Genomic DNA, 26,259 nt, shown 5'->3' on the forward strand with positions numbered 1-26,259 from the left:
CCATCTTTTTTTTATGTCAGTATTATACTGTGTTGATTACTATAGCTTTGTAATATAATTTGAAATTGGGAAGTATGAGGCCTCTAGATTTGTTCTTAAGATTGCTTTGGCTCTTTGGGGTCTTTTGTGGTTCAATACAAAATTTATGATTTGTTAGTTCTGAGAAAAATGCCATTGGAATTTTGATAGGGATTGCATTGAATTTGTAGATTGCCTTAGACTATTTGGCCATTTTAGCGATATTAATTCTTCCAGTCTGTAAGCACAGGTTTTTTTTTGTACTTTGCATTTATTTGTGTCTTCTTCAGTTTCTTTCATCAGTGTCTTATAGTTTTCATGTACAGATCTTTCACCTTCTTTGCTAATTTATTGCTAAGTATTTTCTTTTTTTTTTTGATGCAGTTGTGAATGGGATTTTCTTAATTTCTGTTTCTAACTTGTTCTTAGTGATATTTGTATATTGTATTTTGCATATTGTATATTGCATCTTTACTGAATTTGTTGATTGGTTCTAACAGGTTTTTTTTTCTGTGTGTGTGTGTGTGGAGTGTTAGTATTTTTTTAATATATAATATCATATTACTGCAAATGGTGAGTTCTATGAACTCCTTTCCAGTTTGGATGTCTTACTTCTTTTTCTTGCCTAATGGCTCTGGCTAGGACTTCCAGTACTGTGTTGAATGAAAGCAATGAGAGTGGACATCTTTGTCTTGTTCCTGATCTTAGAGGAAAAATTTGCAGCTTTTCACCATTGAGTATGGTGTTAACTGTGGGCTTGTCATATGTGGCCTTTATTTTCTTGAGGTATGTTTCCACTATATTCAGTTTGTTGAGAGTTTTTATTATGAAAGAATGTTGAATTTTTAAAAATATATTTTTCATCTATTGAGATGATAATATGAATTTTATCCTTCATTTTGTGTGTGCTTTATTACATTTATTGATTTGCCTATATTGAACCATTGTTGCATCACAGGAATAAAACCAACTTGATCATAGTGAATGATCTTTTGAATGTGTTGTTGAATTCTGTTTGCTAATATTTTGTTGGGGATATTTGCATTCATGTTCATCAGGGGTATTGGCCTGTAGTTTTCTTTTGTGTAGTGTCCTTGTTTGGTTTTGATATCAGGGTAATGCTGGCCTTGTAAAATGAATTTCTTCCATTCTCTTCAATTTTGGGGAAGATTTTTGAGAAAGTTTGGTATTAATTCTTCTTTAAATGTTTGGTAGAATTTACCAGTAAAGCCATCTGGTCCTGAATTTTTTGTAGGGAGGTTTTTGATTACTTATTAAATCTTGTTAGTAAATGTTCTGTTCAGATTTTCTATTTTTTCTTGATTCAGCCTTGGCAGGTTGGTGTATTTCTAGGAATTTGTCCATTTTTTAGGTTGTCCAATTTGTTGGTGTGTAATTGTTTGTAGTAGTCTCTTATGATCTTTTGTATATGTGTGATACCAGCTGTAATGTCTCTTCATTCATTTATGATTTTATTTGAGTTCTTTCTCAGTTTTCTTGGTTGGTCTAGCTAAATGTCTGTCTTTTCAAAAAACCAGCTTTTAGTTTCATTGATTATTTTTTTTAAATTTTTATTTCATTTATTTCTACTTCATTCCTTTCTTCCTTTTTTTTTTTTTTCTTCTTCCTTTGACTAACTTTGGGCTTAGTTTCGTTTTATGTTTCTAGTTCCCTGATGTGTAAAGTTAGGTTGTTTATTTGAGTTTTTTATTATTTCTTAATGTTGGTATTTATTATTTTGAACATCCCTCTTAGAAATGCTTTTGCTGCATCCCTTAAGCTTTTGTATTGTGTATTTCCATATTAATTTGTCTGAAGATAATGTTTTTATTTTTTCTTCGATCCATTTGTAGTTCAATAGCATGTTGTTTAATCTTCACATATTTGTCAATGTTCCAAGTTTCTTCTTGTAATTGATTACTAGTTTGATACTATAGAAAAGATGCTTAATAAGATTTCATTTTTAAAAATTTATTAAGACTTGTTTTGTGGCCTAACATGTTGTATCCTGGAGAATGTTCATGTGTACTTAAGTATTCTCTTACTGTTACAATGTCTTATAAATTTCTCTTGTGTCCATATGGTCTAATGTGTAGTTTAAGTCTTAAGTCCAGTGTTTTCATATTGATATTCTTTCTAGATGATCTATCCATTTTTGAAACTGAGGTATTAAGGTTTCTACTATTATTGTGTTGTTGTCTATTTCTCCCTTCAGGTCTGTTATTATTTGCTTTATATATTTAGGTGCTTCCATGTTGGATAGATAAATATTTTAAAATCCTACAACCACTTGTTGGATTGACCCCTTTAGTCTTATATAATTACCTTCTTTGTCTCAAATGCACTCTTTTGCTGGGAATGCTATTTTGTGTGATGTAAGTGTAAATATTCTTGCTTTCTTTTAGTTTTCTTTTGCCTGGAATATCTTTTTCCATCCCTTTCCTTTCAATCTGTATATATCCTTAAGACATATAAGAGAACTTAGTCCCTTACATTTAAAGTAATTATAGATGGATATGGACGTAACTGTCATTTTGTTAATAGTTTCTTGCTGTTTTGTAATTCCTTTGTTCCTTTTTTAAATGTCTTTGTGATTTGATACTTGTCTATAGTGGTGTGCTTAGATTTCTTTTTGTTTACCTTTTGTATATCTGTTACAGGTTTTTGCTTTCTGGTTACCATGAGGCTTACGTAAAACATTTTATATTTGTGATAGTCTGTTTTAAGTTGATATCAACTTATGTCAAATGCATACTAAAGCTCTCTTTACTATACCTCAGTGCATTTTGTTTTTGATGTTATAATTGACATCTTTTTACGTTGTGTATCCATTAACAAATTATATTATTTTTGTCTTTTAGGCTTCATACTAGATTTACAAGTGATTTACCTACCTTCGTTACAAATTATGTTAATCTGATTTTAACTATGAACAGTATTTACCTTTACCAGGGAGATTTATCCTTTGTTTTCTTGTTACTAATTTGTTTCATCCTTTTGTTTGCAGCTTGAAGAAGTCATCTTAACATTTATTACAAAGCTGGTCTAGTATTGATGAACTCCTTAAACTTTTACTTTCCTAGAAAACTTTTTATCTCTCCTTCAACTCTATAGGACAACTTTGCTGGGTAGAATATTTTAGGTTGGTAGTTTTTTCTTTAGCACTTTCATTGAACTTATTACCTGCAAAAGTTTTTCAGATTTTGCTGAAAAATCTGCTGGTAATCTTACGGAGACTCCCTTTTACATAACATAAATTTTTCTTTTGCTGCCTTTAAGATTCTGTCCTTGTCTTCAACTTTTGACAATTTAATTATAGTGTATCTTGGTTTGGATTTACCTTGTTTGAGATTCTGTGGGCTTCCTATATCTGGAGTTCTGTTTCTTTTTCTGTGTTAGGAAAGTTTTCAGCCATTATTTGTTTGAATAGGCTTTCAGCCCCTTTCTCTTTTTCTTTGCTTTCTGGGACCCCATAATAAATATATTGATGTACTGGATGGTGTCCCACAATTTCCTTAAGCTTCACTCACTCTTTTTCATTCTTTTTTCTCTTTATGTCCCTATTTGGATGACTTTCACTGCCCTGTCTTCAAATTTGCTGATTCTTTCTTCCATTTGATCTAATATGTTGTAAAATCCCTTCTGTTGAATTTTTCAGCTCATTTATTTAATTCGTCAGCTCTGTGATTTCTGTATGGTATTTCCCTATATTTTTTATCTCTGTTGAAATTTTCATTTAGTGAGCATCTTTGTAATCATTATTTTGTGCTCTTTATCAGGTAAATCACTTCTTTCCCTTTTATTAAGATCTGTTTCAGAGGTTTCATTTTTTTGTTTGTAATATATTTCTCTGTTTCTTCATTTTTCTTAATTCTCTGTGTTGGCTTCTGTGCATTAGATAAAACAGTCACATGTCCCAGTCTTGATGGAATGGTCTCATGTAGATGCTGAATCTTATCATTCAGCCTGGCCCTAGCTCTTGGTTGTTTCTCAGACCTTTGTGGTTGTCCAAGCTGCCTTCTTCATGACTCCCAGTAGTTGAGAGTATTTCAAGATCTTTCAGTGTCCCCAAGTGGAGGATCAGTCACCACCAATATGCTGGCTGAATGAAAGCTGGACCCTCAGGTAGCAGCTTAAAAATTTTTTTTTTTTAATGTGTATTTTTGAGAGAGACAGAGACAGAGTGTGAGTAGGGGAGAGGCAGAGAGAAAGGGAGACAGAATTCGGAGCATCCTCCAGGCTCTGAGCAAGCTGTCAGCACAGAGCCTGATGCTGGGCTTAAAGTCACAAACTGTGAAATCACGACCTGAGCCAAAGTCGGATGCTTAACCAACTTAGCCACCCAGCTGCTCCTCAGGTATCAGGTAGCAGCTTTTAAGTATGCAAGTAGATGTGTCTTTCAGGGAAAGACTGGGATCTAGGTGTTTCCCTCTCTTCCCTTTGTTCTGAGCCCTGAGGGTTAGCCAATTAAGAAACTTAAGAACTATTTGTTTGCTTTTGTCTTATGGGACCTGTGAATGCCATCCTTGCTTGCTCCCAGAACCAAGCAATCAAGTATTGTATCCCCTGGGTAGAAGCCACGATACTCAGAGTGCCAGAGGTGTGTACAAGCCCCTTCCAGGAAGCTGTTTGTGATTTATAGTGATCTACTAGGGGAATGCACATTTGGTGTCTGCTGGCTTCCCAGTTTTCATGCAAGACTGACATCCGTCTGTAGATGTATGCTAAATTAGAAGCCTCATCCTCTGGCAGCAAGTTTTAAATTATGTAAATAGGCTTCTTTCTGGGAATGACTGGGGAGATGGGTGTTTCTGTCTCCTTCCTGTGTGTTGAGCCCTGGGGAGATAGCTGCTTAAGAACTATTTATTTGTTTGCTACAATCCTGTTGAGGATTGTTGAGTCTGCTAATGCAAGACTCACTGGCCACCAGAGTTGGGCTATCACAGGGTGTGTCTTTTGGGCAGAAGTTGCAAAGCCCAGGCACCAAATGTGTACGCAAATTCCTTTCAGGAAGATACCAGTGACTGGGAGCTGGGCAGAGAGAGAACACAAAGATGGTGCCCACTGGCTTTCTTGGTCTCTAGAGAGAATTACAGCTGATCCCTAGATGTGTGTTAAATGAGAAGCCTTACCCTAAGGCTGCACCTTTTAAGGTAGCCAAATAGGCCTGTTTCAGGAAAGGCTGGTAGATGGGCATTTTTGTCTGTTGCCTCTGTTCTGAGTCTTAGACGCATAGCCACCGTGAGTCCCTGAAGCCCACCAAGAACTGTTTCTTTATTTGCTGTAGTTTTCTGGGTCTTGGGGACTCAAGCCCCAATGGCTTTCAGAGCTAGATGTTTTGGGGGCTCATCCCTGAGTTAGAAGTCTTAAAAGTTGGGGCACTAGATGTGGGTTGAAACCCTTTACTCCTCAGGGAGAAGCTGGTAGTTGTGAATTCCCTCTCAGTTGTATGTCAGTCTGCTGGGAGTGGGGTTTATGGAGAGAGTGTTTCTCAGCTTCTCCTACCCATTCAATGTATGTGTTTTCTTATTTGTCCTCTGGATTTCTTTCAGCAGGATTTGTTTCATGTTTAGCTGTAGATTTAATATGTCTGTGAGAGGATGTGAGTTTGAGATTTTGTTGCCATCTTTGACTAGAATCAGATTTGTGATTTTCAAATGTTATCCCTTTGAACGAATAACAATATAGTGAATTAACTGGGGATGCCAGTGATATCTAAAATATAACACATAAGTGAGTCTTAAGAGGTGTATAACTTCATTTTCTGCATGATGTAACTTTTTTAGTAAATATACCATTAGAAAATACAGTAGTTCCAGTAGTTCCCCCTTATCCACAGTTTTCCTTTTCATGTTTTCAGTTACCCAGAGTCAACCAGTCTATAAGCAGATGACTCTCCTTCTAACGTCAGAAGGTCAGTAGTAGCCTAATGCTTTGTCACAGTGCCTGTGTTGTTCACCTCACTTTATCTCATCATGTAGGCATTATATCATCTTACATCATTACAAGAAAAGGGATGGTAAAATATATTTTCAGAAAGAGAGGTCATATTCATGTTATTTTTATTATGGCATATTGTTACAATCTGTTTTATTTTCAACTATTGTTGTTAATTTCTTACTGTGTCTTATTTATAAATTAAACATCATCATAGGTCTACATGTATAGGAACAAACATAGTATATATAGGGTTTGGTGCTATCTTCAGTTTTAGTCCACTGGAGGTCTTGAAATGTATACCCTACGGAAAAGAGTGGAGGGGAGACTATGGTATGTTTGGAATGATAGCAAAAGGCTTCTTTGTGTTGTTTATTGAAATCATACATAAATCTAGCTTGTGTCATACTCGTCTCATAGTTACGTAAAATAAATGGCATGGTGAAAGAGAAGAAACATGAAATGAGAGTTTCTGCAAAATTACTGAAGGAAAGAAGTGCAGTGTACTTTCTAATGTACTTTTCAATGTTAAAAAAAAATTGAGAATTCCACAACCCAAGGAAGTTGAGAAAGCTTCTTGTGCTTATGTAACAATTTTTAATCTATTAGTTGCAGAGTAAAAACAATAGGAAATTAATTAATTTTATATAAAAAATAGCTTTTAACTATGGAGTCCTCCTATCATTCGTCAGTTTGTTAAGCCTACTTTTGGTTGTTATTATTAAAAAAAAAATGTAATTAGGCAGTTACAAGAAAGCTTCAGAACAGCTGTAATTACAGCTGCAGATTTAGTCAAAATAGGGGTTTTTAAAGGCTCCTCACTCTCCTTTCGCATCTCTTTCCCTTACCCCAAGTAACCCAAATTTAGTTGTAAAAGTTTTGGTGAGCTCAGGATTCCCGAAACTGGAGTGCCATATGTTTAACTGCATGCAGATGTGATGATTATATGTGACTCTTCATTAAGGTTTCTGGAACCTTTTTAGTTCTATTGCTCTATGCACAGTTAAATGATTTTTATCAGCTTGTTTCTGTATTTAATTTTATAGATATACATGTATTCCAAACACACTTTAATGATTTTTATCAAGACTCTGGCATCTGCTAAAACTATTTAGGGGGATAATAGTTTTTATATTCTAAATTTGACGTAATGTTGATATTATTACAAGTTGACTGGAAATATCTGCAAAACCTTACATCTATGTTTTTCTTCAAATTTTACTTCAAAATTTTTTTCAAAAATATTTCTTCAAATTTTACTCTATTAGGAAATTGACTTTAACCTTGTCTAAAAACAATTTGGTAAATCTGTTAATTTTTGGAGCAAGTTCTGTTATAAACAAGAAGTTAAATATACATCCTTGTTGGTCGTCCTCTGATTCTCTCTTCCTGTGGCTTTATGATTTAGGGATATAGATGTCATTCTAAGGTCTAGTTTTCAATTAGTCAAGGATTGGATAAAAGGGTTATGAAAACCGTGGCTAAGAGCAAGGTTTGGGGCCAGTCTCACTGTCTCAACTAATTGCCATCTCTTTTGCAGATGTTAGTTATGAAATGTCGATCATGAGCTACATAACGTAACTTCGATTCTAACCATAATTTTACAGGGTTATATTTTCAGAATTGGTTTAAAATTGTAGTCATTTGCTGTTGAATCACACATAAGGAAATTCAAAGAGTCTTTTGCCAAAGCTAACAATTCAACACTTTCAGGTAGGAAAGCAAATGAAACATATCTATATGTATATACCACCATGTTAAAAAATGTATGGTTCTTACCTTTAAGTACAGTGGGTAGAAAAGGTGCAAGTATGTGCATTAATTTAAGAAATCAACTTTTAGAGGGTAAATAAAGTTGGATTTAAATCTCCAGACTTAGGAAGTCTTTAATTAATTAATTAATTAATTTTATTAAAATTATTTTTATTTATTTACTTATTCTGTCCAGTATTTTATTTATTTATTTATTTTAATATAATTTATTGTCAAATTGGCTAACCTACAGTGTGTACAGTGTGCTCTTGGCTTTGGGGGTAGATTCCCTTGGGAACTCTTTAGATCTTAAAGAAGTTCCAAAGATCTAGACCAATTTTCTTATTACACACGAGGAAACGGATTCAAAGAAGTTGAATTACATTAAGTCATTGGTTAAACAGATTTATAGGACATTCTAAATATGAACTCAGGAGTGACGAAAGGTAGCAAGTTAACTTTGCTGTTGTAATCTTGGATGTCAACTAATGTTGATTGATTGCTCATTGTAGGTGCTTTTAGAGAGAAACTGCCAGTTCTTTCCTCACATGAGTTTAAGTGGTAATATCAGCAGGATGTGTGGACTTATATAGTAGGGTATTTTTAGAGAGAGAAAATTGAACTTCAGAGAATACTGGTGAATTCAAATGAATAGTTAAATACGTTCATTAAGACAGAGTAAAGAAACTATATTTACAAAATTACATAACTTTTTTTTTTAAGTTTATTGAGAGAGAGAGAGAGAGAGTGTGTGTGTGTGTGTGTGTGTGTGTGTGTGTGTGTGTGTGTGTGCATGTACATACAGGTGGGGAAGGGGCAGAGAGAGAATCCCAAGCAGGCTCCCTGCTGTCAGTGAGGAGCCCAACTGGAACTCAGACTCACGAACCTGTGAGATTGTGACCTGAGCCAAAACCAAGAGTTGGACGCTTAACTGACTGAGCCACCCAAGGGCCCCCAAATTATATAACTCTTAAAACATAGATTGGCTTATTTGAGATTGAGCATAATTTTAATGATGAAGATATGATTAATTATATGAAGTAAGAAACTTAATAGAAACTTTTAGGAAGGAAAATAAAACTTTGAAACTTTAATAAGAGGAAAAATGAAATGTGAAAAATAATTTAATTTTATTTAAGAACTGGCTATCCATTTATCTCATTACCAAAACTTACTGTTGTCACTGTCTTTTCTTTTGTCTTCTTCCTTCCCCTACTGGTTCTCTCTGAAAAAGGCTCACGTTGTAGTGTGGTGTGATACAGTTCATGCAATTCTGGCTTTGTCACCAACGACCATCATGGCCTTGCACTAAAAGTTTTCCTATTAAGACATACACAAGTGAATGATTTTGAATTAGTTACGTCGATTTATGAGCTTTAGTTAAGGTACTTCATGAAAAAGGAGACTAGGTCTTGGATGTGACTATAGGATTGTTGAGACAATCAGATGAACTCACATGAAAATGTTCTAAAAACTGAAGATTTCACAAAGGCAAATGATATTGTTTTTATAACGATTGTTTTCAATCCAGCATGACAAATAGTTGAGTATCCAGTATATCAGAACCAGGGTTGTGGACTTTAGAATTCAGGAAGATATAGTCCTTGCCTGTAAGATACGTTTAGTGTAATTTGGGGAAGAAAGAAATAAAATATATAATGCAAATGTCTACAGTGTATGACAGAATATGAAGAGGGTAATGAGAGGCTGACCCAGATTTTGGCTTAAGTTAAAGAGCTACCCACCTGAATCTTTTCAAAGTCCATAAGACTTGGTATGCTACAAGTAACAAATGAGCATTTTGACCTTTTCTTATATATCTCTTGCTTTTTTGAGCCTTTCTTTAGGTAAGAGTGGACAGATTTTTAACTTATGTTGCAGTGTGATGAAAGTCTAAACTTGGGCTCTCTAATAGTTGCAGGTGGGAGCTTGTTGATTTTTTAGGTGTACAGACATGAATCAGTAGCTGAGTCAAAGTGCCACAAAGAATGTACAGTTTTAGATTTGATGAGTATTGTCAATGGGATAGGTTCTAAATTTTAACATCTGGGTTGGATACCTTGACAGGGACATAGACAATTAAAGTGAAACCTGGGAGCAACATTTATTCCAACCCTGTTGAAGATATCTTTTATAGGGTCCCAGAATTGGCTTGACTGTTTCTCATAGTAAGGAATCTATCTATTATGTGATGAAGTACACTTTCTTATATGGGCTCTTGTGTTTGGAATTCTTTGTTTTTATCAGATCAAATAACCTTCTGCTCCATCTGCTGTTCTGTATTTTTTACATTTTATTAGATAGACAACAGGCTTGAAACAGAAGAGAACCTGCTGATGGATAGCCAGAAACAGAAGAGGAGAATGATAGGTTCAGGAGGCAGATCAAAAAAGGAAATAGTGATAATAGCTAATACTTATTAACAGTGAAGTTCCAGGTGCTGTTCTAAATGCTGTTCTCATATAATAACAATTTATTGTATTGATATTTTAATATTAAATATTAGGTTAAATGAAAATGTAATGTTAAATGATAATAATAATTATCCTTACTACAGACGAGGGAGCTGAGCTATAGTGCTTTGCACAATGAGAGGCAGAGTCCACGCTAGTGGTATTTGGTTTTAAATACCAAACCCTAACGCTACCACATAATGCCTATTAGAGATAATCTGGAGGCCCTTTGGGGAAAAATTCTTAGCTTCCCCTTCTCCAAGTATGATAGTTGTCAGAGATGAAAGATGAATATTTTAAGGCCATTAACTTGGTTGGAAGAGATAGGGTGGAAGAGGTGAAATACTATAGAATTTATTCAACATTTTAAGATTGAATGAAGGTATCAGAAAGGAAGGAACTTGAATATGAATATAATCACTTTGCATATCAGCGAGAAAGGGAATTTTGGTTATTATAATGACTAGGTTTTATGATGCTATATAGGCATGAGAGGTTGACATAGAAATAGTTTCATAATAGCTTATGATTGATCACTAGTTTATAGACTAGCACTATCTAATAGAAATATAATGTGAACCATTCATGTAATTTTAAATTTTCTGGTAACCACATTAAATAAGGTAAAAGGAAACAGGTGAAATTAGTTTTAATAGTACAGTTTATTTAACTTAGCATACTAATATTAACTTAGTATTAAAAATATTATCTACTAATTGACATAAAAATATCAATGAAATATTTTACATTCTTTTATTCCTACCAGGTCTGAAATCATTGTGTGTTTTACACTTACAGATTTTCTTAGTTCAAACTAGCCATATTTTGCATGCTGAAGAGCCACGTTGGCTACTGACTATCTTACTGAACAATGTACTTATGTATCATGAAAAGATAAAAGATTGATTGTTCTTGTTACGTTCATAAAACAGTTCTGATTGAATTATAAATAGATAGTTTATTCCCTCTATGTGTATAGCACACATAGAGAGCAGGTTGATCTGGGGCAAAAAGCCATCAGTCACTATTCAGTTGTATCCAGATAATCTGATCAGGAGGGGAATATATTTTTTATATTTAGTAAGAAGGGATGGGGAAGGGTTTACCAAATGTTTAGACTTCTTGCTGTTTGAGGTTCTGTGTGTGTTGCATAGTTAGAGGGACTTCCAGGGGACTCCAGAGAATTTCTGCTACCTTTTAAGTTCTGGGCTCTGGTTTTATATAAAGAGCACAGTGCTTTTTCCTTTTCTTTTCTTTTCTTTTCTTTTCTTCCACCCACTCCTGGGTAACATAATTTTTTTTAATTTAATTTTTTAAAATTTACATCCAAGTTAGTTAGCATATAGTGTAACAATGATTTCAGAGTAGATTCCTTAATGCCCCTTATCTATTTAGTCCATTCCCCCTCCCCGCTGCCTCCCGCCACAACCCCTCCAGTAACCCTCTGTTTGTTCTCCATATTTAAGAGTCTCTTATGTTTTTGTCCCCCTCCCTGTTTTTATATTATTTTTGCTTTGCTTCCCTTATGTTCATCTGTTCTGTATCTTAAAGTCCTCATATGAGTGAAGTCATATGATATTTGTCTTTCTTTGACTAATTTCGCTTAGCATAATACCCTCTAGTTCCATCCACATAGTTGCAAATGGCAAGATTTCATTCTTTTTGATTGCCGAATAATACTCCATTGTCTGTCTGTCTATCTATCTATCTATCTATCTATCTATCTATCTATACCACATCTGTATCCATTTATCCATTGATGGACACTTGAGCTCTTTCCATACTTTGACTACTGTTGATAGTGCTGCTGTAAACATTGGGGTGCATGTGTCCCTTCGAAGCAGCATACCTGTATCCCTTGGATAAATACCTAGTAGTGCAATTGCTAGATCATAGGGTAGTTCTGCTTTTAATTTTTTGAGGAACCTCCATGCTGTTTTCCAGAGTGGCTGCACCAGTTTGCATTCCCACCAACAATGCAAAAGAGATCCTCTTTCTCTGCATCCTCACCAACATCTGTTGTTTCCCAAGTTGTTAATTTTAGCCATTCTGACAGGTGTGAGGTGGTATCTCATTGTGGTTTTGATTTGTATTTCCCTGATGATGAGTGATATGAAGCATTTTTTCATGTGTCGGTTGGCCATCTGGATGTCTTGTTTGGAGAAGTGTCTATTCATGTCTTTTGCCCATTTCTTCACTGGATTCTTTTTTTTGGGGGTGTTGAGTTTGATAAGTTCTTTATAGATTTTGGATACTAACCCTTTATGTGATATGTCTTTTGCAAATATCTTCTCCCATTCTGTTGGTTGCCTTTTAGCTTTGCTGATTGTTTCCTTCGCTGTGCAGAAGGTTTTTATTTTGATGAGGTTCCAGTAGTTCATTTTTGCTTTTGTTTCCCTTGCCTCCGGAGATGTGTTGAGTAAGAAGTTGCCGCCGCCAAGATCAAAGAGGTTTTTGCCTGCTTTCTCCTCGAGGATTTTGATGGCTTCCTGTCTTACATTTAGGTCTCTCATCCATTTTGAGTTTATTTTTGTGTATGGTGTAAGAAAGTGGTTCGGGTTCATTTTTCTGCATGTTGCTGTCCAGTTTTCCCAGTACCACTTGCTGAAAAGGCTGTCTTTATTCCATTGGATATTCTTTCCTGCTTTGTCAAAGATTAGTTGGCTCTATGTTTGTGGGTCCATTTCTGGGTTCTCTGTTCTCCATTGATCTGAGCATCTGTTTTTGTGCCATATATCATTTAATTCTTGTGTCTGTAATAGATTATGTGAACTTCATGGCCAATAGTAGTATATGTCCAACAACTGGTTGCTATTATTTTTTCTCTGTGTTAGTTCCAACCGTGTAGTTTAATCAGAAATTGAAGCTGTTAAGATGAGAGATAGGAGTGGGCTGTGTGATCAGACCTAAAGGACTTGCTGGGAAGTTGACAGTGGTTTGAAAGTTAAGTATATATCAAAGAGTGGTTCAGGGATAACCTGCATCCTGATCACTTAGGAAGCTTGTTAAAATGTACAGTTTTGCCGGGGGGTGCCTGGGTGGCTCAGTTGGTTGAGTGTCTGACTTAGACTCAGGTCATGATCTCATGTGGGTTTGAGCCCTGTGTTCGGCTTTGCACTGACAGCACAGAGCCTGCTTCAGATTCTCTGTCTCCCTCTCTCCCTACCCCTCCCCTGCTGTTCTCTCTCTCAAAAATAAATAAACGTTAAAAAAAATGTACAGTTTTGGGTTCATCCTCAGGAACTCAGACCTTTTATGATTCAAAATCTCTGGTCATGGGCCCCAGAGTCTACAATTTTATGACCTTAATATATAATTCTGATCCACAATGAAGTTGAGAATCATCTTTTTAAGTTTATTCTTCCTGATGATTAAAAAGAAATGATTCTAGTGATTTTTAAATGGTTATTTTTTCTTTGACACAGTAAGTTTTCTATTTTATTGGTGATGGAGGGGTAAATATTTTCCATTTAAATTTTTATAGATGATATATAATAAATACGATTTTTATATGTTATGAGGGTAGGAGGAGTAGTGATTATTCATTCAACTCAAATTTAGTAAATATAATGTATATTTTATTTTTTTATAAATATATTTTTCTTTATTATTCAAATGTAGCCTTTTGGAATAGGATAGGAAAGGAAGGCAGACTGAGAACACATACTTTATGAAGATAGGTGGACAGATAAAGAGTGGTTTTCTGGTTCTAACTAGAAGGAAAAAATAACTACAAATAATTTACATAACTAATATGGATAATTAAAACCTGATGGAAATTTTCAAGGAGTTTTGGGTATGGGTAATTTTGTTAGTCATATTAGTTAATGAAAGTCATATCAGGAATGCTCAGCCTCTGTGTTTTTTGACAGCTGCTCTGCCTCCTAAGAACATGCTTCTTTTGGGTTTTGTCAGTGTTGGCTTCCTGGGAATCTTCCTCCATTCTTTGGGAAATTAAGTTGTACTCCGGCAGTGCTTCACATGAACCTCAGCTTTCTTAGATTCTTCAGGTAAAACCTTATCCAAACGAACCAATGAATTGCTTCAAGTCATAGTTTTAAACTTAGGTGTTTAGAAGGCTGCATTTTAGTGAGTATTAGCTTTGGTATTTTTAGTCTCCAAATCATTCTGGCTCCAGCGTCCACTGTAAAAACTCTTATGGGATAAGCAACTCTATTTTTAATTTTTTTTAACATTTATTTATTTTTGAGAGACAGAGAGAGAGCATGAGCAGGAGAGGGGCAAAGAGAGAGGGAGACATAGAATCCGAAGCAGGCTCCAGGCTCTGCGCTGTCAGCACAGAGCCCAACGAGGGCTCGAACCCACGGACCACGGGATCATGACCTGAGCCAAAGTTAGACGCTTAACCGACTGAGCCAACCAGGCACCCCAACTCTGTTTTTTAATGTCTGTGGTTTTGTTCATTCTCAGCAACTAGGTCACCAGAACTTTGTCATTATTAATGAAAAAGGTACCATATACTTTTTTTTTTTTTTTTTTTTTAAGAGTATGCTTGGGTTGAATGAAGTTAAGACATCTTAGAAATTGTGGCTTTGCTTTAAATAGTCATAGGATATAATTTTGCATATTCTGGATTCTATTCTATTTGCTGTACAATAAATTCTATTCTATTTGCTGGTACAATAACTTTATTTACCTTTGGGAACTTTGGCAATTGTATTATGCTATTTAGAATTCACATGAATTATTACAACTTAGTGGTAGGCCTTTAACTGACAGCCTCAGTCTGACTTCTTCTTTTAAAAGCTGTCTTCAGTATCTTCAAAAGTAATTTTTGGGTCTTACTGGGCCTGGAACTTTTACTTCTGTTATGACAGAAGCAGAGAGTGGGCCTTTTGAGAAGTTAGGAACAGTGGGGTACAGAAGAGGAGAAAAATCAGACTAAATTTATATCATTCCTGTTTCATTGTGAAAAATAATCATAGCCGTCTCTACTTTACTTTCCTCAGGGTGGTAGCGATGGTTGGTGATAGTAGGAGCAGTTGTAGGGGTGAATTAAGGAGACACTGAGGAGAATGTATTATCTCCTAACATGGGCTGTCAGTTATTTCCCAAATGTAGATAATAAAGTGATTATTACCAAAAATATTTCTCCCATGAGATAGTCTCATATTTAGTATTCATATGTTTATCACTTATCAAAATATTGACTGTGTTGGTGTCATAAGCAACTTCCTGTGTTATTGTCTTCTCTGTCATGTTCTTTTCTGTATTAAGTGGGCCACAGACCCATAACAGTGTTGAGGTAATGATACACTATCACAACTCTGTTGATCTTTTTTTTTTTTCCACCAGAGAAAATCACATGATTTTTTCCCCTTTATTCTTAAAGCAATCTTATTACCTGTAATTATACTTTTCTCCTGAATGGTTTTAGAATGTTTTTGGATGGTGTTGGCAAACATAGTATTATTTTGTAGTTAAGTTTAAGCTCTTAAACAAGACTATCTGGGTTCATTTCTCATCTTTGCCACTTACTAATTGTGTGACCTGGGGCAAGCTACTTATTTTATATAACTCAGGCTTGCCTCAGTTTTCTTATCTGTAAAACAGGGATCATAAAATTATATACTTTATAGATATATGTTGAGGATTAAATCATTTTATAAAGAACAGTACCTACAAATTGTATAGGCTGAATAAATATTGTTATTACATATTATTAGAAGTTATTCATATTATTAGTAAACTAATAGACTTTCAAAGTAAAAATACTTAGGGGTGACCGACTGGATCAGTTGGTAGAGCATGCGGCAGGAGTTTGGGCCCCACGTTGGGTGTAGAGATTACTTTAAAAAAAAAAAAAACTGTTTAAACTTAAACTGTTTTAAACTGTTTAAACTTAAAAAAAATCAACTTAGTTAATTTTAGGTTGGAGTTTGGACACACACACTCTCAAACCCTTTTCAAACTGTTATAGGATGATGTTTTTTTCACTTTAATGTGCAGATTACTCGGGGATCTTGTTAGATTCTTACTCAGTAAGTCCTGAGATGCTGCCTTTTTAACAAGCTCCGTTGGTAATCTGGATGTAGCTAAGTACTTAGAGCAAACTTTGGGTATTAAAGTTATGAAAGATTGCATTAAGTTGTTCTCAGTTCTTCTGTCAGTACTTTATAAACACTTGAGTGGTTTTTTGTTTTGTTTTGTTTTGTTTTTTTAAGATTTTATTTTTAAGTAATCTCTACACCCAGCGTGGGGCTAGAAGTAACAAGCATGAGATCAAGAGACACAGGCTCTACTGACTGAGCTAGCCAGGTGCCCCTGTTTTTGTTTTTGTTTTTGTTTTTTTTTTTTAAATATGCCTAGACCAGTTATCTCAGACCAGTTAAATCAGATCTCTGGCGTTAGTGTTCTGGGCATCATCATTATTACTATTTTATTATTTTTGTAAAAAATATTCTAATTCATTCTCATGTGTAAATAGCATTAAGAGCTACTACTTTAGTAATCTGAAGGGGAGTCATTAAGCTAAGAAGCTCTATTTTATGTCTTCCTTTACTTTACCTTCTATCATTTTAAGCATCTGTAAGGATGATGCAACACAGCTTAAAGAATTCTCTAACTGGAAGACAGCTAATACCTGAAGTTTTCTTTTCCCTGGACTGGACTAGGAAGTTTGACTCCTTGAATCTCTCCTCATGCATCCTATTGCCTGTTGCTTTCATCATTTTTGTAACTTTTTGGACCATCCCTAATTTCTCAATGGCTTCCTGAAAATATAGTAGCTCAAACTCAGTAGAAAACTGCTTTAATAAAACTAAACAATGGCAGAGGCAGAGGAATATAGTTCCTTCCACTTCATAAATTCTGAGATTTTTGTTATGTAAAGTGGAAAACTTATATATTATATTTTTACTTTCCTAAGTTGTGTTTCCTCATCTTTTTTTTCTCACCCATACTTCTTACATCCATTTCCCATCTTGTACCTATTTTGGGGGAGAGCAGTAGATATTTTCTTATGGACTATCATGTTTTTGGAAAATTGTTTTTCCAAAGTGATAAAGATCATGCTGGATTTTATTCCATCTAGCCATGATGTATCAGCTGGAATATGGACAGGGAAGTAATACACACTAGATATTTCTGCCAAGGAAATTTACATAGGGGAGTGGGTTATACAGGAGTTGGAGGGTTGAAAAAGCAAAAGGGGCATACTAGAGTAACACAGAGACAATTACAGAAAGTAGAAATAAGGCTGGGAGAACAAAGAAGGGCTTGGAGTAGAGTTGGGGCTCAAAACCTCTAGAGGGGGGTACTGCCTGGGCTGCTTCTGCTGCTTCTGAGAGTGCTGGAAAAACTGGTGGTGGTCACCAACTGCTATTGGTGGAGTGGAGGGCCTGTGCCAGGGCAGTGCTGACTGGAAAAAGCAAGTTTCTTCTACTGCGCTTAGTGGCAGCATGAGGAAGCTGGCTGGCAAAAGAGAAAAGTGTTTCCTGAGTTTTGTTTTCAGTATCACTATGCTGAGTACTAAAGGGTGGATTTGGAGCTGAGAGACGATAGCCAAATAACAACCACATACAGCTTTCTCCTCTCCTGGTTACACGATGGGATAGGCTCTTGGTCTCTTGATCTCTTTCTTAGCTATTGGGACCTCACACACTCTTAGAGTCTAGGATTTGGAATGAAAGGAGTTGTTAAATTAACTTGTCTAGTTAATGTAATTCAGGGGTATGAGACGGGACCACCTGCTCTAAGATAACTGTGTCACAGCCCTTCTGGGGACCTGAGATTTAATCAGATACTAATTTCTTTGGCTCTTGAGGGGTTTTGTATTTTAAAATAGAAAAACTGTAGGAGGAATAATGATGCTATAAGCCAGAGGTTAAAAATTGGTTGCTTATTGGCCAAACAGTAGCCTGCAGTAGGAACCCAATCTTTGAACAGAAGATTATACCTTCTCTCTCATTCTAATATTCTTCTTCCTGCAAAACTTCCCACATCTTAATATGTATTTGAATTATTTGGGAATTGTTAAGATGCAGATTCTGATTCAGTATGTCCCTGGATAGGGGCCTGAGATTCTGTATTTCTAACAAGCCCCTAGAGGAGGCTGAAGCTATTTCCTCGACCAGACTTTTCCCTTCCCTGGTTTGAAAACCACTGGTATGGCTTGGATCCACTGTTGGACCTGGGTTTGAGTGCTTGATGGTGAATGATGATAAAGTAAAAGTTTCCTAAAAGCTTGACTAACTTTCTAGAAATATTTTGAGCAATCTTAATAGATTTATAGCCGTTTCTTTCCAGGTGGAACTAGAAACGCATAGGCCTCTGAATAGGTTAAATTTTTGTCCATTATTTTGTATTACTGCATCGTCTGCATGCAGAGGCGTATCTATCACTTGTAGTTTCCTGGAACATCTGAGGCTTTTCAGTAATTGTGTATATGTTTAAGGGGAACTAATTAATGAGAGATAGGATAGGAGGACAATTAACAAATGTATGCATCAGTTATCTTGCCTTCATTAGAGCCATTATTCTTGATTAAATAGGGCTCTCTGGATATCAAATATTACATTTGGTTTGAATTTCATACTAATTGCATTTCCCCACTTTTGGTACTTTTATATACTTAAACTTGTCATCAAAGCATAGGGTCTTGCCTTGAGCCAAATAAATGATAGTCTGTTTTACTGTAACTTTAAATACAGCCCAAATTTATCAATTTGTTAATTGCTCTTTACATTTGAATTTTACTTTACTAAGCCATACCTGGTCACATCAATAAAAAGTTAATCGTTTATTGAGTTGCCATCCTTCAAGATTCTGTCTCTGCACCCACCTCATCCCCATTCCTGAATCTTTTCTGTTTTCTTTACAGACTTAGTTTTTCTAAGATTCTAGGTACTTTTTGTCTGATATGAATATTATACTTAAAATTTTAATTCAGACTATGGATAATTTAGGCCATGAATAGAGAAATAATTGGCCTCTTTATCAGCTGAGGTGAAAGAGTTAAAATGAAAGTCAAGGGTTCAGGGGATTCCTATAGAAAAGAAGGGTGAAAAAAGCTCAATTTTAGTATCTTAAACAAAGCATTTTGATTGGCATATAGAGACCCTTACATGCACATAAACGCCCATATTTGAATATTTATAGAAGATAATCTGTCAAAATTACTGTTATTTTAATTTGCCAAGCTTGGCTGATTGCTGCAGTTGGATGTTAGTTGAATTCTAGATGAGGAACTGTAAATACGATCTGGTGTGGAACATGCTTTTTGTTCTTGAAGCTGTTTGAGTATCTCCCCCTCCCCACTTTTCTTTTTTTACAGTGGGCCTTTTTGTGTAGCTGAATTTCCATGTTCTTTTTTAGGGGAAAAAAGTTAAAGTGGTGTGAGAACAGTAAATAATAAAAAAATTTTTTTAGTTAGAAAAAAAATTATTCACATTTGGTGATCAGGAATTATTTAAATGGTTTAAACTATTTGTCCAGTCTTCAAAGGAGCTATCTCTAGAGATTTCAAACCTAGGGTCATGTGTCTCATTTGAATGGCCTATGAGGTTTTATGTGAGATATATTTCATGTTAACAACAAAGAAAATGTGTAATTGTAGATAATTAATGTTACCCCTTTCTTTTGTCTCATTTTGAACAGTGATAATTTTAGTGACCCAGATTCAAGCAATAATATCTTCCTTTTGGAAATACTGTGTGGTTTTGTATGCTTGTGTTCTAGTGGAAGGAAGGTAAGCCATTTTTCACAGTTAATACTGGAATAACTTTGTTAATAAAATTTTTCTCTTTAAAAGTGAGAAAATCCTTTTCTCATTAGGTAATATCCCTTCACCCAGAAAACACTATATTATTGATTGATGGTGTATTACTATTGATTGATGGTGTATTACTATTCCTCAAAAGATTGCACTGAGACTACACTATTTCAGCTTTGGAGGTAATCAGTGACTTTCTAAAAATCATGTGACTTTTTTGGAGCAGGAGTACATTCTGTGCTCTGCTAGGCTCTCTTGTCTCTTTCACATAGCTATTTTCACCTGGATAGTTTATTTTTACATATATAAACCACTTGACATGACTAGAGAGTCTTAATTTTTGTTTTTTGCTTTTGATGTTTTCATTTCTTTGTCTCTTATGAACTGACATAATTGACTCCATTTTTATAGGTTATTACTTTAGCTAAAAATTATGCCAAGTATGAAGTCTCATTTTTAGTTAGATATTGATTTTGTTTTGGGATTTCAGGAATGTGGGGTCTCAGCCATTTTATATTTAGCAAATTAAGAATGGAACTTTTAGAGCATTCTCTTCTGTCTTTCACAACACAAGTATCCATCTTCATTCTCATTTGACAGCTTCCTTTTGGGTTGATTAATCTTTTTTTTAGGAGCATTTATATAACTTTTTAACTTGTTACTATAGTCACTTTTCCCCATGCTTTTTGTAACCATCCCCAAATAATTTCCTGTGTGTTTCACCCTAATTCCTCATTATCCTTGTAGGAAAATTATTTGTCCAACTTTGTAGTTCTCCTTTGGCTGAAGAGCAAGATTATTAATAATTCTTTAAGATTTTACACTTGTTCCTAATTTTGTAATGGTTCACCATCTGTTCAGTGTATTAAGAGCTCAGAAATGTCTGTTATACCTAATGCATCACAGATGTGGAAAATAATAATAAAATAGTTACATTTATGTAAAGTGAAAGTACTGCTAATATATTCTCTTGGGTTTGGCTATTGTGACAATCTTGCTATGTTTGGGAACTTATATGCAACGTGCTTTTAAATTTCTTAAGGTGAATTAGATATGTTTATCTTATTTAACCAGTATGCCTTTGTTTAAGTATGTTAAAAGTCAGTTGAATAAAATTTAAGTCAATAATATAAAGAGTAATGAGCTGTTTTACAGTGTTATTTGGGAAAAAAAAGTAGCTGTATTTCTTGCTATCAGAATAGCAGACAACACTATAGAGTGGACTAAGATTTCCTAAGTAAATTAATTTTGATAAAGGTTGATTCCACAGAAATAGCAAATGTTGGGAATTGGCATCCAAATGTCAAATTTCACATAAAAATTTTAGTATTTTACTGATTTTTTATTTCCTCCAGAGGAAGAATCTGAAAACTTAAGTTTGTTTGGAGGGCATTATAATTCTATTTTAGGAATTAAGAGGCAGCTTTATTTTTCTGCAAATTAGTAAGAATGCCAGTGAATTACAGTCTTTACTGGTAAATTTTTAAAAAGCCCCTAAGGAAATTTAATATTTAGGTCTTTATTTAGGAAATATTTTAGTTTGTAATAACAATGCAGGTTCTAAATGATCTCTATAATATTTGGTTATATATGTGTTTTCATAGCTTCAGAAAGGAAGGGTGAAATAACTTTGTTAATGAAGTATATTGCTTAATAATTTGCATTTTGGTGTTACAGGGTGAACCCTATGATCAATCATATTTTAGGTAATTTGTATGCCATTGAGACAAATTCAAATCTCTATTTTTTTCTCTCTTCATAATAGCATAAGAGTGCTATATATATCACTTTATCCATTAGGAAAATGTGAAGGTAAAAATTGAAAATGGAGATTTTTTTGTGGTTTTTGGTCGACGTATAAGTCATCACTCTGTCCTAACAATAAGTAAAAAACTGAACAATCTGAAAAATCAGCTGACTTTTCTGAGATTTTTCATGGAGTTAAGGTCACAAGGCAAGCTGCTGTCCCGAGTTAGCAGGCAAATACAGAGAATGACAACTTACCCTAGCAGAACTCAGGGGCAGAAACCTCTAAGGGAACCAGTACCGGATAGGAAGAAACCTGAAATGTAATTAACGAATTGCCAGAGGCTCAATGTGGGCAAGTGTGAAGTATAAACTCCAAGGGGACCTAGGTCTAGGAGCCCCCACACTTCCATGGTTTTACCTCCAGGAACTCTACCGTGTCTTCACAGTGAATATTAGAGAAAAATGCCTTGGTACTTCTTACAGGGAAAGGGGAAGAGGAAGGCAGTCACTTTGAAATGTGCTGAGGCATTCTTTTTTTCTAAAGGAAAGGTATTTTATCAGAGCCTAACATATTAGGGTATTATCAGAGCCTAACTGAACTGAAGAAAGGGGAATACCCAATTATAGCCTGTTTTAGCTTTCTGTGGGGGGGGGGGGGGGAAGAGAAATATCCAATTCCAGCTTCCTCTAGCCATCCTGTTTGACCTAAGAGGGGTGTGTGTGTGTGTGTGTGTGTGTGTGTGTGTATCTGGTTTGGCGGGGGGGGGGGGCGGGCAGACAGGACTGAGAAGAACTTTGAAGGTCATAACTCAGGAGCACAGGCTCCCTAAAAGACTGAGACCTAATCATAGGACTGTAGAACACTTCTACCCATAAACCTTACCACATTACTAAATGCCTATTTGCTGCAGTTCCTTTTATGCAGTGCATCATTTTTGGCTTCCAACAACAACAACAAAAAAATTACAAGGCATGATAAAAAAACAAAAAGCACAGTTTACAGAGACAGAGCAAGCATAAGGTTCAGACTCAAACATAGCAGGGATATTAGAATTATTGGACCAGGAATTTAAAACAATTACAACCAATATGCCAAGGGCTCTAATGAAGAAAGTAGACAACATGCAAGAATGGATGGATAATGTAAGTAGAAAGATGGAAATTCTAAGAAAGAAAAAGAAATGCTAGAAATAAAAAACCACTGTAACAGAAATGAAGAATGCCTTTGATGGGCTTATTAGAAGATGGAACATGGCTGAGGAAAAAGTCTCTGAGCTTGAGGATATGTCAGTAGAATCTTCTAAGATTTAAAAGCAAAGAGAAAAAAGACTGAAAAAAAAATTAAAATATAAGCAAAGACTGTGGGACAGTCTCAGAAGATGTAATATATACATAATGGGAATACCAGAAGTAGAGGAAGGAGAAGAAAGAACAGAGGAACTATTTGAAGAAATAATGATGGAGTATTTCCCCAAATTAATGTCAGACTCCAAACCACAGATTTCGGCAGTTCAGAGAATACCAGGCAGGTTAAGTGTCCCCAAAACTTCACCTAGGCATATCATATTCAAATTGGAGAAAATCAAAGAAATAGGAAATAATCTTGAAAGAAGCCAGAGGGAAAAAACACCTTACCTATATAGGAGCAAGGGTAAAAATCATATCTGACTTCTCTTCAGAAACCATGCAAGCAAGAAGAGCGTGGAGGGAAATACTTAAAAGTGTTGAGAGAAAAACCCAACAATCTAGAATTCTTTGTCCTACTAAATTGTCCTTAAAAGTGAAGGAGAATAAAGACTTTCTCAGTTAACAAAAATGTAGAAAATTTGTTGCTAATGGGGTTGGAGTAGCTGGAGCAGCTGTATTAACTTCAGACAAAGCAGACTTCAGAGCAAGGAAACTATTCAAGTATAAGCAGGAACATTATATAATGATAAAGGGTTTACTTCTTTAGGAAGACATAATCCTTACTGTGGATGTACCTAACAATAAGCCATCAAAATATGTGAGGCAAGAACTGATAGAATTGCAAAGAGAAATAGATGAGTTAGTTCACTATTGTAGTTGGGTATCTCAACACTCTTCTATTAAAAAATGGACAGATCTTAGCAGACAGAAAATCAGTGAGGATATATTTGAACTCAACAGCACCATCAATCAACCAGATATGATTGACATCTATAGATTATTTCATCCAAAAACCACTAGAATACACATTTTTCTCAAAAATAAGGATAGTATTATTCAGAAATTTCAGAGTTCATTTTAGACTTTAATTTGTTTCCTGTAGGATTTGCTGATGCAAACAAGATCAGAAAAAAGAAAGATGAGGAACTCATTTAAAAAAATACAACAAATTATCACCTGCCTCTCCTTCCTCCTTCCTCCCTCCCCCCCCCATCCCATAATGTAGGGTGAGAATTTTATAGCTTCATTTTTATTGTGGTACACATTTTTCTGGCCTCAGGTTTGGTATAATAAATGAGTGTATGTGAATTATATACTTTTATAAATGAAGCCTACCTGGCAGTTTCTCATTTGTAAGCTACTAGGAATATTTTGTACAACTCTTCGATTCCATGTAGCAAAATTTGAAAATTACGGTGAAATATGAATCCCTCAAGGCCTGGCCAGTATTTGATAATTATTGACCTTTGTTCCTGAATAATAGAACTCTCTAGATGTCTGACTCACTTCCTTCCTTCCTTCCTTTTCTTTCTTTCTTTCTTTCTTTCTTTCTTTCTTTCTTTCTTTCTTTCTTTCTTTCTTTCTTTCTTTCTGAGTGATTTTGAGGAAGAACAGAAGCACATGATAAAGAACAGGTGAGAATTTGTAAAGGAAGAAAATATTCTAACTTGATTTTAGGTTTTCTAGGCTAGGAGAAGACAGATACTTTGCATGATAAACTGCTGAACTTCCTCAAGGAGAGATGAAAATGACTTTAGTTTGATTTTATATTTGAAATGGTTGATGTTTCATCCTTTTCTTACTGCTCTTGCTGTCCTTTAGGGCTATACTAGTGGGGAGCAGGAACATAGGTTTAAATTAGTGGAATATAGGGGCATTGGGTAGAATGAAGATAAATATTTCACCTTCTTTCTTTAAATTTTAATTCTCATTCTCTGTTGCTCAAAGTGGTTTTCATGAATTGGCACCTAGTTTAAGAGGGGGCTAATTCTTAGCAAAGCTATTCTTTTTTTTTTTTTTTTTTAAATTTTTTTTAATGTTTATTCATTTTTGAAAGACAGAGAGAGACAGAGCACAAGCCGGGGTGGGGCAGAGAGAGAGGGGGACACAGAATCTGAAGCAGGCTCCAGGCTCTGAGCTGTCAGCACAAAGACCGACGTGGGGCTCGAACTCACCAATGGTGAGATCATGACCTGAGCTGAAGCTGGACGCTCAACTGACTGAGCCACCCAGGCACCCCTGTTTTTTTTTTTTTTTTTTGTTCTTTGTTTTTTTTAATATATGAAATTTATTGTCAAATTGGTTTCCATACAACACCCAGTGCTCATCCCAAAAGGTGCCCTCCTCAATACCCATCACCCACCCTCCCCTCCCTCCCACCCCCCATCAACCCTCAGTTTGTTCTCAGTTTTTAACAGTCTCTTATGCTTTTAGCAAAGCTATTCTAATGACAAAAGGCATTCAGTGTTTTCCTGTTGAATTGCTGGAATAATATTGGGTTGACATCTAGTTGCATGCTAAATGCTGTGTCATTGTTATCATTTGTCTGCCTGGTAGACTCATGATAGTGACCTTACAGGGATTACTATTATAGGTATGATTTGCTAAAGGAATTAGAAGTCTTACTAAAATGGATTTGGTGAAATCGTTCCCTTTTCTGTAGAAAAACCAACAAAACTGAAACAAAAATAAAACAGCACATCAAATGAACTCTCTCCTTGGATCATAAGTAGTGGTTTAAGGACAAAAATCTGTCAGTGTATAATCCTAGGGTTTCTGTCCTGTCTTAGCTGCTGATTTTCTGTACAAACCTTGATCAAGTCAAATCACTTCTTACCTGAGTTTCTTTATCTTCAAAATGAAGATAGTGTCTGTCTACCTTACAAAGCAATGATAAGAATTAATGAGGAAATGTATGCAAAGTGCTCATGTTTGACATGTAGCAAGTGTCATTTCTCTTCCTCCTTCCTTTTGGCATCAGTAATATCTGGATTGCATCTCTTGAGTTCACTGGTAATTGATTGTGGGATCAAATTATCTTCTCTTTCCAAACCTCATTTTCCTTTAACATAAAATCATTAACACCCACTTTATAAAGTTGTGGTTGGAATTCAGTTCCTAGTATAGTCTAAGAAGTTTTTGTTGAAGCTGAATGTGAATGTTAAACTGCTAAAAACGTAAATAAATATGTGAGTTTTCCTGGATAAATCTTTTGGACACCAAATCCATACAATATGTGGAATATATACCAAGAAGAACATAAAAAGAAAAATTTCTGGTTGTGTTTTTTTAGGGAGGACTCTATAATACTTTACTTAATTTTTGCTTAATGTGATTCATTGAGAAAGTAGGGAAATTATGGATCAAAGGATTTATTTTCACTTGAAATAGCTACTTCTAGAAGGAATATTAATAGGGTAGTAAGGAAGT

General features: G+C 35.1%; 1 protein-coding gene across 9 annotated transcripts in view; it reads left to right on the forward strand.

Annotated features, from left to right (window-relative positions):
* FUT8 (fucosyltransferase 8) overlaps positions 1–26,259 on the forward strand; it is a 308,716-nt gene that overhangs the window by 80,937 nt on the left and 201,520 nt on the right. For 3 of the 9 annotated variants that reach the window (XM_042989921.1, XM_042989922.1, XM_042989919.1), the window contains exon 3: positions 19,779–19,869. The exons of 4 other annotated variants lie outside the window; for them this stretch is intronic. The gene's annotated coding sequence lies outside the window, so the exon portion shown is untranslated. Of the gene's footprint in view, positions 1–5,878; positions 5,933–13,805; positions 14,171–19,778; positions 19,870–26,259 lie in introns of those variants that run through there. 2 more of the 9 variants (XM_042989928.1, XM_042989930.1) reach the window with 2 other exon arrangements.

Source organism: Panthera tigris, chromosome B3, assembly GCF_018350195.1.
Source record: "Panthera tigris isolate Pti1 chromosome B3, P.tigris_Pti1_mat1.1, whole genome shotgun sequence".
NCBI classification, from domain to species: domain Eukaryota; kingdom Metazoa; phylum Chordata; class Mammalia; order Carnivora; family Felidae; genus Panthera; species Panthera tigris.